General features: G+C 50.6%; 1 protein-coding gene across 4 annotated transcripts in view; it reads right to left on the bottom strand.

The window, feature by feature from the left end:
• FLI1 (Fli-1 proto-oncogene, ETS transcription factor) overlaps positions 1-13,372 on the bottom strand; it is a 115,951-nt gene that overhangs the window by 8,637 nt on the left and 93,942 nt on the right. The window lies entirely within an intron of this gene.

The raw sequence follows: 13,372 nt of genomic DNA on the forward strand, positions 1-13,372 counted from the left end.
AACAAAGAAACCATAAAAACAATCCGAACAAATGGAGTGCAAACCTCATCAAACAACAGCCGGACGGGGAAATGCAAACCGTTCCCTCCGACCCCTTCGGAGCCCCTCAGACAAACCAGGACACGACCTGGGAGGATGGAGGGACTCGGCCCATTGTCTGGTCTTGTTGTTTCTGGCTACAAAGAACCAGCAGCAAAGACAGTTTTCTGTGGAAAAACCCACGTGCAGACGCACATTCCTCATGCCTCTGGAAAAGTCAGTTCAGTTTTGAAATTACAGTCTTTAGCAACTGGCAGGCAAAGCAAAACAGAAAGTGAGGGGGTGTGGATGGGGAGAAGGGCAGGGCGGGGACGGAAGAGAGAGACCAAGCTCAATGCCTTTAAGACGTCTGCTTTTATTTTTGACTTTTTTTTTTTCTTTCACAATTTCTCCTGTAAATAGAGTCCTTTCCTTGCTTAAAGAGCAAAGCACACAAATGAAAAACCAACTTGTGTACAAGCTTGGAATGAGGTCGAAAGCTCTGATGGGCATCTTCTGCGGGCTGTGTGCAATGTTGGCATCAGCTAAAGCAAAGGTGAGATTCAGCAAAAAGTTTTCTTTGAGCGGGAGGAGGCTGTCGGTTAGGCCTCCAGTAATTTACCTGGGACCCACCTGGGCACTCCACCGTGTGCTTGGCCGCAGAGTGGACGTGGAATGACAGGAAAGGGGCTCTCTGTCCTTGCATGTGGATAAGGAGCTGAGATGGAGCAGATGCGGCTCACCTGGGGAGACCTAAGGGCTGCTGGAGGTTAGGGAGGGAAAGGGGAGTGGCACCGGCCGGAGAGGCCACCTGGGGGCTGTGTGACTTGAGGGAGCGCTCTCCGGAGAGGTGGGGTGAGCAAGGCAGGCAGGACAAGGCAGAGGCAGGTGGCGAGATGTCAAGGTGACCTCGAGGGACGGCACGGGTGGAGCTGGCTGACGGGAGAGATGTGGAAGGAGGCGGGGGCGGGGGCGGGGTGGTGGGGAGAGCAGAGACATGTTCGCGGTTGTGTTGATGGCAGCTCAGCAAGCTTTGTGACCTTGGGGTTCCAGGCAGTGGAAAGAGGTTTAGGGCACGCAGTGACACCAGGAAAACAGGTGTGGTGAAGAATGAGCTTGTGGTGGTGTGGGAGATGGATCACTCTACTGGGAACAGAACAGAAAGTGGAATTGATAGTGACAAATTCAAGCAAAAAGGAAAAAAAAAATACACTAAGTTCCAGAAATCAGTACATGTCAACTGAAGTTCCGACTTGACTTCTGACTTACTGCACCGATAAAATCTCTGTCTCAGATTTTTCTACAGAATTTTTCTACTTTCAATCACTAGTCTACTGACGGCTTCAGTCCTATCTGAAAGCTATCTTGTAACCATTCAGAGGAACCACTCTATTTAAAGCCCAAATTATGGCCATGGCTGTAGTTAGCATTTTCTTCCTTTTATTCTAGCGCCAGGGACAGGGCAGGCGTGCAAAAGTCACAGAAGGCACGAATGGGCTCCCTCTCCCGACAGCGGGGGGGTGGTCACTGGCTCCTTCTGTGACTCCAAGGAGCCAGGCCTGGTTTGAGGCTGGTGCCCCATGACAGCGGTGGCGTGGCAGCCCTGCCTTGTCTGTGGTGCCCGGGGCCTGAGGAGGGACGCAGGGCTGCTTGGGGCAGTTCTCCCACAGGCCTGTCTCGTGGCAGAAGCCTGGCTGAAGGGACTTTGGAAGTCCCAACCAACCCTCGGCGCCTCCCGTGGGTGAAACAGCAAGTGCCAGAAAAAGAAGGGCCACCCGGCAATCAGCCGGAACTGCGTTCTCACCGTGCAGTGAAAAGAGCCATAAGCGGTGGCGGGCGGTGCCGTAGGCCGGCGCCTTCCGCCCACGTCGGAGCAGAGCGTGGAGTCAGAGTCACAGGACCACAGGCCCCCACCCCCCTGCCCCCCGGGCCTTCGCGGTCCCAGACCTTCGCATGGAAAACGCCCCCACTGGCACCTGAATCCCCAGAGGACAGCCTGGGCCGCTTGCTACGGAGTTTAACAAATGCCTTCTGTGGGCTCTGGGGTGCCAGGGGACATCTACTCAGTGTAAAGTTTACATTAAAACCAGTGTTTTTGGAGAAATTCCTGCTCCAAAGACAAATAATGACGGTGGAGAAGCCAAAGCCAAGAACTGAGGTCTCGGCTCTGGCTCAGAGGTCTGAGAACGGGGCAGCCGTGCAGCGTGAGCGAGGGGCCCGGCGAACACCCCCGTGCCCAGCGCGGAGCCCGCCTCAGGCGGGGCCAGCGATCGATACCATGATGGAGCATCGTTACCGTGTGCCAGGGAACACTCGGGCCCAGGAACGTGGTGGCCAGCCTCCCCACCCACACCCTTCCTCCTGCCCCTCGCCTCCTCCCTCTGCTCTGCTCCTTATGTTTCCACTGACCACCTGATCGAGTCAATCGCCAGTTCCCGATTGTGGCTCACCGCATTCCCCACCCGAACGTCAGGTCCGCAAGGGCAGACACCTTCGTGTTCTCTGACACGTCCCAGCGCCCAGAGCGGTGCCCGGCCCGGAGTGAGCACTCCGTAAGTATTTGCGGAACAAATGAATGAACTGCGCCAGTGTTTCCTGCCTCTTGCTAGCCATAAGCCACACAATTCTTACTGTTTCGTAGTACGTACATCGCTAGCTGAAGGGAATCCAGTGTTCCTACCCTCCCTGCTCTCCGCCAAACTCAGTCTCCAGGCTTAAGATTTCAGTGTGGCTGATGAGCGCAGCCCACGTCAGCCCCGTGTCCCCTCTGAGTGTAAGGGACTACGGTCCCCTATTTATGAGGCGTCGCAGGCTAAGCTTGTTCCCGCAGGGAAGTCAAGGACTAGACGCTACTCACCGAAGTGGCCTCCATTTTATTCATGTGTTTTTAACAATGTCATTGTGGAAATGAGCTTTCACTTTATTCCTACTAAAAGTCACGCAAGTGCAAACTTAGCAGTGTGGTCGGCTCTAGCACAGACGTTCAAACAGAGATATGCCTATAAGAAAATGGAAAATCCTGGGCCAGGGAGCGAGCCCAGCGGCTCACGTTCCTGCACAAACACGGTCCCTCCTGGAGCCCGACGCCGGCCTGTGTCAGGGCCCGGCTGCCGGTCAGGCCAGCACACGGAGCAGGTCTCGGTAGAGGGGCGCCTGCTTCGAGAAGCAGCCTGGGTGTGCACCAGGCCCCCCCGAGTGAGGTCCCTGGCTCCTTCCTGAGAGCCGACTTTTGGAAAGACAAGCTTGAGGCACCACCCAAGGCACAATGTGCAAAAAGGTGGCCTTTGGGACCAAGCCCGAGCTGATGCTCCCAGAACTTCCCTGTGGAGGCAGGTGGCTTCGTCAGCAGGAAATCACACCTCAATTCTGACAAACTCACTTTTTTCTTTGGTGAAGGCTGACACCCCTGGCTTATGGAGCACCAAGAGGACAGATCTTTTTGTGGTTTCTCTTCAGAAGAGTCACCAAAAGCGCTTCGCCCAGAGTGTCTGGTTTCAGGCAGTCCAGAGATCAACTTTTGCCAAAGCAAAGAGACCTGAGCCCTGTTCTGAAGAATCAAGGCATTGCCAGCCATTGTGGGTGATCCAGCCTCACATATATGACGCCTTAACAGTGTCTCCATTATGCAGTGCCCAGCGTGGCTGAACCTGACACTAAATGGCCTCTTAGATTCCAGGAGAGCCTCCTGGGGCAGAGAAATACGAGCACGGAGATGTTTTTTCTGAAAGTCCCTGCTGGAAGGGGAAAGCTTTTTCTGGACATGACCCTCTCATAGACATACCAGTGTTAACTTAGTTTCTGTGTGAAGCTTTTAAACTGGTTCTAGAAATACGGCCAAGTGTCTCAGGAAATCTTTCTTTCTGCTCTGCCGCCTGCAGTTAGCATCCGGCCAGCACGCCGCACTCCACTTTGTTACGACCAGAGGCCGGCGACACGGCACCACCGGCCCACAAAAGCCTCTCTCTTCAGCCCCTACGACATAACCCTTGTTCCCAAGGACATGGTGGAAAAAGACGAATTTTCCCTGAAACCTCTCACTGAACATCTGGTTGCTGCTGAGGAGCCTGCAGCACTGGCCCGGTGCACCCGCGGGGAGCCGGCTTCCAGACGCAGACCGTTCAGCGCGGGAGTGTGCAAGGCTGCCACGCTCCAGGCAGAGCAGGGCCTCTGGGAGCCGGAGCCAGGCCGATCCTGGCCTCCCTGCCCGAAAGGGTGAGGATATGAAAGAGAAATGCCCAAATAACAGTGCCCTGGGACCCAAAGCCCTCAGTTTCCTGAGAAAGAGGAAGACTTTGGCACTGCTTGTGCAGGTGACCAGTGGTCTTTGTGGCTGGGCTGTCAGGCAGGGGCCCACACGTGCTGGTAGACAGTCCGACTGGGTGACCCTCTACAACCCTTCTCGGCCTGAGGCCCTGTGTTTGCAGCAGGGCCAGACTGTGAGGCCACCAGCCGGGCTCAGGCAGCTTCCCTCTAACCTTCCCAGCCCATGCTCAGCACCAGCTGCTTGTCTGCCACGGTCTCTGCCACGGCGCCGCCCATGGCCCTGCCCACGGCTCTGCCCACGGCCCTGCCAGTGGCCACACCAGGACTGAGTCCCCGCTGTCGGACCTGCAGGCCTGGCTGCCCCATTTCACAAACAGCGCAAAGGCAACTCACCCCGATGCAATGAAGTTGTTTACGCAGGGCTTAGGATGCCCTCATGAAGGTGTCCTTTCTCTCTGGTTGGCTCCCCGGGGGTTACTTTGACAGTTCGGACATGGCATTTGAGTCAGTTAGCCCTGGGTTCAAATCCCAGCCCTGCCGTTGACCCTGCCGTGTGGCCTTGGTCATGCTGCTCTGCTGTTTTGGACCTCGGGTTCTGCTTCTCTGAAAAGCACTAACAAATGCTTTATAGGGCTGCTATGAGTATTAAATAAACACTCAATAAAAATACACCCAGTATACATGTAGTCTATTCAATCTTGCCGGTGCCTCCTCCATGTTTATCTGGGTGCAGTGAGGTTGCAAAGCTCTCAGGGAAGGCCTTGGAGAGGAAGGGCGCTTCCCTCCTGTGCTCCTGGTTCAGCGGTTCCCAAATTTGAATAAAATGGGGCTCTCTTTTAAAGGAAAAGGAGATTACCCTGGGCCCTGGTTTGAGAAACTGCCCCAGAGACAGAGAGGGCTGGTGGCTCTGGGCGGTCTGCGGGGACATGGGGTCCAGGTATTTGTCTGGCATCCTCTTCCTCCCAGACTGCCAGCTGCCCGAGTTCCTGCCCAGCCGGCCCCGAAGCTCAGGGTGAGTCCTCACCCCATCCCCACCCATTCTACAGGGCACACTCGGCCCTCACTTGCATGGCATCTTATGTCCCAAAGAGCAACAGAGGAGCCTGGCTCCCACTGAGACCCCAGGAGCGGGGAACTAGCTGGGGAGGGCTTTCCCCAAACTTGGAACTCACAGAGAAAACACCCTGGATCGGATTTCCTTCACTCAAGGATCTTGTCCTGGAATCCAAATGGCCCCTCAGCCTCAGAGCCGTCCCCGCTGCGTGGAATATAAGGGAGGTACTGTTTAAGATATTATATGTGCAAAGAGGAAAAAAGACATGTGAGAAAAATGCTTGCAAGAAATGCATGGTATTTAAATATGAAAAGTTTGGGAAGTTAAGTGGCACGTCCGCCCGGCACGGCCTTGCCACAGCCGAGCCTGGGCCCCTCTTTCCCCGTGCCCCTCCCGTGGGCTCTGCGTTTAAATGACACAGATGTCTAAAGGACCTATTTATTTTGATAAGACCTCAAAGTGGGATTTTTGGGCCAGTCTTATGTGGAAAAGCAATTCATACTGACTAGATTAATTGGGTGTTGGCCAAAACTCCCCTCCCCACTGGGCCACGTAGACGCAGCTACAATTGCATACTTCTTCGGTCAAATCTGCCTCAGGGTTAAGAGGATTCCAGGTAGGAAAAAGAAAACAGAACTGTTCGCTTAGGTAACCAGGCTTGAGGACAAATGAGGGGCAGTCTCTGCTCGGCCCCCTCCGCCCCGCCGAGAGCCCCGAGCTGACCCTCCTCTGCGGAGATCTCTCAGTGAGGCTTCCCTCCCTCTCCTCGGCCTCGGGGGCACAGTCCCGTGTCTACGCGGCCCTCCGGCTTCGCACCCGCTGCTGTCAGGGCTCACTGGCGGCCGTCTCCCGCCTATCGCCCTTCCAGAGCGGGTCTGCGCACCCACCTCCCTTGTAGGATGAAGGGGCTACATCTTAATCCCCTGTTTCCCTCAAGAGCCAGTTCTTGCCTCCCACCAACACCAACTTACTGAATTTAATTGAGAACTTATATTCCACCACACGGTCATTCATTCAACGGAGTTTTACCGAATGTCTGCTCTGGTGCTGGACACGTCTGTGCTGGCAGCACCGTGGCGGCTGGACAAGCATCTTCCTCCGCGGCGCCGGCATTCAAAGCAATCAGCGACCGCCTTGTGTGCCAGAAGGCGATGAATGCTATGGAGAATAGCAAGCCAGGGAGCGGGCAGGTAGCGCTGGGGGGGAAGGGCCTCCCCCAAAATATTCACTCTGATCAAAGGCTTGATCCAACATTATGAGAACAGCTCTATCTATATAGCTCCATGACTTTCTTGTGGAAAGTGACTGGCTTGCCCTCCATTGCTCTCAAACCTTTCTGGAAAGTCAATTCTTTTTTATTAGTTCTTTAGTGAGAATTGCTTTATGTTGGAGGATAGCAAAATTAGCTACACAGTTTGACAGCATCTCTTCAGTGTTTGGGTGAGGGATGTTGAAAGGTGAGATGAACCCAGTATTTTAAAGAGAAAACCAATTTTTGTATATTTTGAATCTGGGTGATTGCTCAAGCTGTGGTCTCAGACCCACATTGCATTAGAATTGCCATTCAAATCAAGAAACTTAAAATCCCAGCACTTTCTATGATTTGCCTTTTGACCTATATCTGAAGTGGTTTATAGGAAAGGATAAGTCTCTGGGGTCAGTGTGGGAGAAGTGGACAGGTGAGCTCATCCTGAAGGAAGCTCCCTCTTCGGTGTCCTGGCAGGTGAGCATGGCACACCTCGGTCCCTGAGCCCTGCATCCACAGGACGGAGCACAGTCGGTAAGAGAAAACGAACCATCAGTTCTTCACAGGTAGAATGTGGTCTCCCTTATTATATCATAGAATCAGAGGCTCCTTATCAGTCTGGAAGGGACCTCAGACATTATCTAAACCAGACATGCAAATTAGCACAGGCCTGGAGGCCCAAAGCCTGAGAGAAAGCATGTGTGGCCATGTAAGAATTTTAATAGAAATTGAAAATATGACTCATGGCATAAAAACTGCCTTTCTCCAAACTCCTCCAGGATATTGGGCAGGACTGGTCATTATTTTGCAGGCAGAGCAAAGACTTTTTAAGCACAAAGATTCTTCAAAATATATGAAAAATAATTTTAATCTCTTTGGAAGAGTGGCACCTAAGTCTTATCAAGTGTAGGAATGTTTGTGGTGTTGTTATTAAGGATTCTTAAAGATCTTCATGGGAAGAAATTCCATAATTTCTGTTTAATTCACTGTCAACAGGGAAATGGCTCATTGCAAAGGAAAGAAATCTGGATTGGGGTCAGAACTCCTCGGTTTGCCTCCCAGCTCCGCCAGTCATGAGCTATGTGAACTTAGGCAAGTGACTTAACCTCTTCGAACTTCAGTTACTCTATCTGTAAGAGGTAGACACTTGTGTATGTGTAGGGGGAATGATGATTCCTAAATTTGAGAGTTTGGAAAAGCAAACAGCATACTGAATCCTCATGGGTTTTTTTAAGAATAAATGAGATCCTGTATGTGAAAATGCTTTATATACTCCAAAGTGTCCTATAGAATTATAGCTGCTATTCTTTTCCAGAGTTTAATTTATGAGAGTTAAGAAGTTAATATTTCTTATGCCAACCAAAGCTAATTTCTTCTGGTTCTTTCTTTAGTGAAGCAGAAGGACTGAGTAAATACTTAATTAAATGGACAAAGAGTAGATTGTTCTTCCCCAGTGAATTCGTCAGCTGTCGATGATATTTACTGAATATCGACAGGGCTGAAAGGAAGACACAGGACAAAACTCACAGTTGCAGACTGCAAGGTGATCTGCAGTTAGGTCCATAAATAGCTTGTGAATGTCGTGGGGCTCAGAGAAGAGACTGTGGCCTTTAGGAGCAAGAAAAAAATACCTCGAGGCAGGTGGGACTTGCTTGAATCGGGGTTTGAAGAATATGTTGGATGTTGACAGATAAAATAATTGTCCCACTTAATTTTCTCATTTTCTCTTTAGATATGCCAGACACAAGAATTCGAACTTCATCAAAGAGGCATGTTAAACTTCTTGACCCTCACATGTGGGGGGGGTCACAGCTGTCCCTGGAATCAGACAGGAAAAGCCACTCATGTCTTCAGCATTCCTTGCTCAATGACTTTCTCTTCTGCCACAAGGATATTTCATGAGAAATAAGCTCTTTACTATCTTACATAATGGCTTCTCTGAAGAGAGAGAGTTGTTACATCTATAAAAAGAGCTTAGGAAAGATTTTTATATTAAAATAACAAATGATGCTACCTACACTTTGGCTCTCCACTGGAAGATGCCCCAAGCCCTTACACCTGTGTCCGGCACAGGAGATGCTTCTCTGTCTCTCTCTCTAGATAGACAGACAGACAGAGACAGAAAGCAAGAAAGAATCTGGTTTTCGATCACGGGACTAAACAAGCTTCTTTCAAATAATTTCCAGCTACCAGTGTCCTCCGAACAATCAATCCCCCGGTAGTGGAATTTCTAAATCAGCGTATTTGGCAAAACAAATGCATTTGCAACATTCGTGCTGAAGCGGCCACCAGCAGGTCATCTGGAGCACGGTGGACCTGCGCTTTTCTCTCTGAAGTATTTGGGACCCCACTCCTCAAAACAGCCAACAGGGGCCACGTTTAGTTTCTATTACAAACCCAGACCACGTGGCCGTGGCAATGGAGCCCCATCAACCAAGGCCAATTTCATTTTGAGTCTTCTCTGTGTTAACCATACTGGGATCAGTGTTGCCAGTCAAAGTGAAACTTGGTAGAGATGGCAGGCCTAGATAGGAATAGCCCAGAGTCGGGAGATAAATTAGAAATTCAAATCCCGAAAGGCCCACGTGGCAAGTATGAACCACTGCTGAGAGCTGGTGGAGCTCTACCCGCCAAGTGCTCATGGCTGTGGGGCCCCTCCTTGCAAGTGGAGTTTTTGGGCTGAATCCACCTGGAAGGCTGCTCTGGAGGCCCCCAATACCTTCCCCACAACCGTGCACCCTCTCCCCTTCCCCCTTGGGGGGAAGTCATTTTCTTTATTAAAATGCAGCAGAGCTCATGCATTCATTGTCACCATCATTAAGGTTGCAGAGCAGATGGGGGCCTAGCAGGTTCTGTTTCTCCAGGGTGCATCCAAGAGCAGCTCTGAGAAGCATGAAGACCAAAGACAGCCCAGGGAGGGCAGGAAGCCAAAGCGGGAACTTCTGAGCAGCAGGAAGAGCACCAGTGGCTTGGTGCCTTTTGGCACAGGGACGGGCAGAGGCGAGCGCGGCAGTGGGAGAAGGGGTGCCGCGCAGAGCAGGAAGTTCTTCTCCGAGAAGTACTGGAATAGAGCATGGCTCTCACTGCGGTGCGGGGAGAACATTTTAGAAGCAACGGGAGGAGCTTATTCTAAGAACAGAAGTGCTATCTCCAACTTCCTCCCTGCTCCTTCACCTACCAGGCGCACAGGTGAATCTACGAGGGAGCATGAGGGTGGGGGGCTGGAACATTCTGGCAAGTGTCTTTAAGATACGTCCTAAGTGATTGGGATAGCCTTTCTTTTTCCTCCTTGAGAACCAACCCCGGGTCTAGGAAGCTTACAGGGGCAGAGGATTGTTTACCTGTAATTTAAGGAAACTTTACAATTTGATTTATTCATCTATTATTCACTCCATTCTTTCATTTTTTTAAATTAAGTTTTTAAAAATCCTTATTGATAGACAGTACTGATAGACAGTATTACTCAATATGTTTACTTTTCTAAATCTGTTATTTTCCTTTATCATTTTAAATGTAGTACTAAACACAAAAGGATATCCGTAATATTATATAAATTATACAGCCTAACAATGAAAAAAAATCTGTGAAGCCACCTAATGTGCTCCTTGAAATGCATATAAGACCAAGTGCACTGAGTCAGGCTCCTCATTTTTTTTGTACCGTAACAGGAATCAATTGATCTAATCATGCCATCTTAACAACTAGACGACATCAGCTACCTGGAAGAAATGGGCCTTTGGAGGGAGGTGGTGAATGGGGCAGGAAGAGGTCATCTTAGAGCCTTGGTCACTGCCTGGGTGGGGAAGGGCTGGCAGGAGCAGGTGCTGTCCTGCTTTATATTAACTTTATGATCGGGATTAACCAATCTGTAAAATGGGAACAATCATAGTGCCAACTTAACAAGGTCTTAGGAAGTGTAAATATGAAGTGAATAGAAAACTTCCTGGCACATAGTAGGTGCTTAATAAATATTAGCTCGTATTGTTATGGGGGGCATGATAGGAGACGTTAGGAAAGGAAGGTTGAAATGAGCAGAAGACATATTTTCCCTGCATGTCACCTTTCCTCAGCTTGGCTGTGACCTCAGCCCGTCTGCATGGGACAGACCTGAGCCCTTGGAGGGCAGTTCAAGCTGACAGAAGCAGGCTGTGGCGGTTGGGCCCAAAGGGTGAGGTGGAGCTAGGATCCTGTGCTTGACACCTGCTCTTTGAGAGTCCCCCCCTCACTGCACAGGGATGGAACTGATCACAGTTTCAGAGGAGTCATCCGGGGTCCCACAGGGTAGAAAGTTAGGCAAGACGGAGAAGAACGGCAGCAACATGTCAGTGGCTGTAGGAAATACCAGGCTCCCTGATGGAGAAATCACGAAGGACCAGTTTTACACTAAAGTCTCGGGGAGTTGCTTGAGGCACTTTGACTATTATTTTCATCCATCCACCCAACGGTCCCTACCTCCAGGGTGCTTCAAGTCTTGCAAAACCAAAGACCGTTGTGCTAGAATCTGCTGAATGCTGAATTGGTAAAACAGCAGGCACCAGCCAAGCACCCAGGGAGGGGGTGGATGAGCCCGTACTGAGGTGGTGTCATTTAAAGGGTGAATGTGGTTGCCCAGAATATGGACTGGGGGGGAGGGTATATATACCAGGCAAAGAAAGAATGGGGAAACATTCCAGATTGTGTTTGAAGATAGACAGGAATCCGTTCATATTGGAAGGAAGGCTCTCTTCATCAGAACTTAAATGGGCATAGCTGTATACCTCTGAGCTCCAGGGTTATCTAGATAGCTCTGAAGCTTGCCTCTAGCGGTCCTGCACAGCTGAATTGGACAGTCTTCAAGTATGAACACACTGGCAGGGTGGGTGGTGACCTCACTGTCCCTTGTGATACGGTGCCAAAGTCAATGGGGTCTGAGTAATCGGAAGAGACCCCAGTGTGGTCCTATTCCCAGGGAAAGCAGTGTCCCCTTTGAACTCTAGGTGGTCACCTAGTCGTGCCTGTGCCCTGCACAACATCTCTGGTGGCTCCCTGTGGACACGCATGTACATCTGACTTCCTTCCACAGTGGAGGTGTGGTGAGGCATTTCTTTAAAATAATCAATCAGTCAATCGACACAGAGACTGAAGAGAATGATCACTGGAAGATATTTTTGTTTGTGTATGTTTCAAAAGAGTCCTCAAAGAAATAAAAAGTACATACGCAACACCACAACAAAATTCCTCCTCTGATGGCATAGACCTGCCTCTAATAAGGCAGCGTACAAAGTCTTCTGCTTCATTATCCTGGAACAAATTTACACTTGTCTTAGGAAACAGGCTGTTTCCAATAATTTAGAGAAAGTGTGTCCTAGGCGCTGTGTAACCCACACGTGTGCAATAGCAGTGCACACAGCACACCCACGGAAAGAAATAACAGTTCTTTTACTTGGAGAAAGGAAGGATAATGGTTACTTAGAAAGTGTCCCAGACAAGCTGTCAAACTGAATTCAGAGAGCTGGAGTCTGACTCCGGGACAGGGCTGGCTGGCTAAATTCCCTTGGGATTGGGGTTTCCTGCCTGCTACAGCTTAGAGACAACGACTCTTTGTTTCCAGCACTCTCTCTCTCCCCCCTCCTTCTCTCTCTCTCTCTCTCTCTCTCTCTCTGCTCTCATGCTCTCTGTGTGTGTGTGTATGTGTGTGTGTGTCTTTCTCTCTTCTGGTGAAAAAAAACATGCAACTCTCCAAAGAGGGTCAGATAAAAAGCAGACAAAACATTAACTCTGGAATTTCAAAGGAAAACAATTTTAAAAAATAAAATGGAGGGAGCAAGCTACTGTCTATCCTGTAATCATAAATCCTGTGTTTGGACCACAGGAACAGCACACACACACACACACACACACACATGCAGCAGTCAGCCCTGCTTTTGCTAAAAATGGATTAGGGGCATTTCATCACAAAGGAAAAACATGAAATGACAAAGTTCTTCACAGGCTCTCCTGTGAGGCCTCCATACCCTCCAATTTAGAGTGTGTGCTCGCTGACACACAACCTGCTACATAAGAGATGTCATTTACTCCCTAAAAATAACACGAGATTACCTCACAGTATTACAAGGCTTTTCCTGTGGGTACACATGTCCCAGACCAACCCCCATACGCCACGCTACACAGGCAACACACACACAGCTCATGGCCACACTGTGCTCTGGGCTCAGCTGCCCACACACACACACACACACACACACGGGCGTGCGACACTGCCGAACGCCCACGCTCCCGAGTACTGTGCTCGGAAACACATCTCACTCACCGTGTGACACATACAGTGCCTAGCATGAGGAACAAATGTTCTGTGTTCATCTACATGTTCACCCGTCAAAACAAAACTTCTTGAGACATCTTTTGAGTTAGGAAAAATTCAAGGATACATAGAAGCAGAGAGAAGTCTGAGGAAGCCAGGGAGGCTCCTTGCCCTGCTCTAACGATGACGAGCTCACGCCCATCTTACTTCGGCCCCACTCCCGCCCTCTGCCCTCCCCGCCCCGATGGCCGTGCAGCAAGCCCCCCAGTTCCCGGCCCCATGGCTGAGCTTCCTGTCTCACCGTGCAACACCTCACTGCACGCGGTCTCCCAGTTTCCAGGAAGCCACCGTGCAAACCCTGCCCAAGGCTCTCCTGCTCACACCCGCGTCACTCGGGGACCTTGGCTGTTCCCATAGAGACTCACCGGGCTCCTTCCCCCAAACCCAACCTGAAGACTCCCACGGTGGCCCTGTAGCACAGCCCCCCATGCGCCCCAGCAAACATGATGGC

Source organism: Eulemur rufifrons, chromosome 6, assembly GCF_041146395.1.
Source record: "Eulemur rufifrons isolate Redbay chromosome 6, OSU_ERuf_1, whole genome shotgun sequence".
NCBI classification, from domain to species: domain Eukaryota; kingdom Metazoa; phylum Chordata; class Mammalia; order Primates; family Lemuridae; genus Eulemur; species Eulemur rufifrons.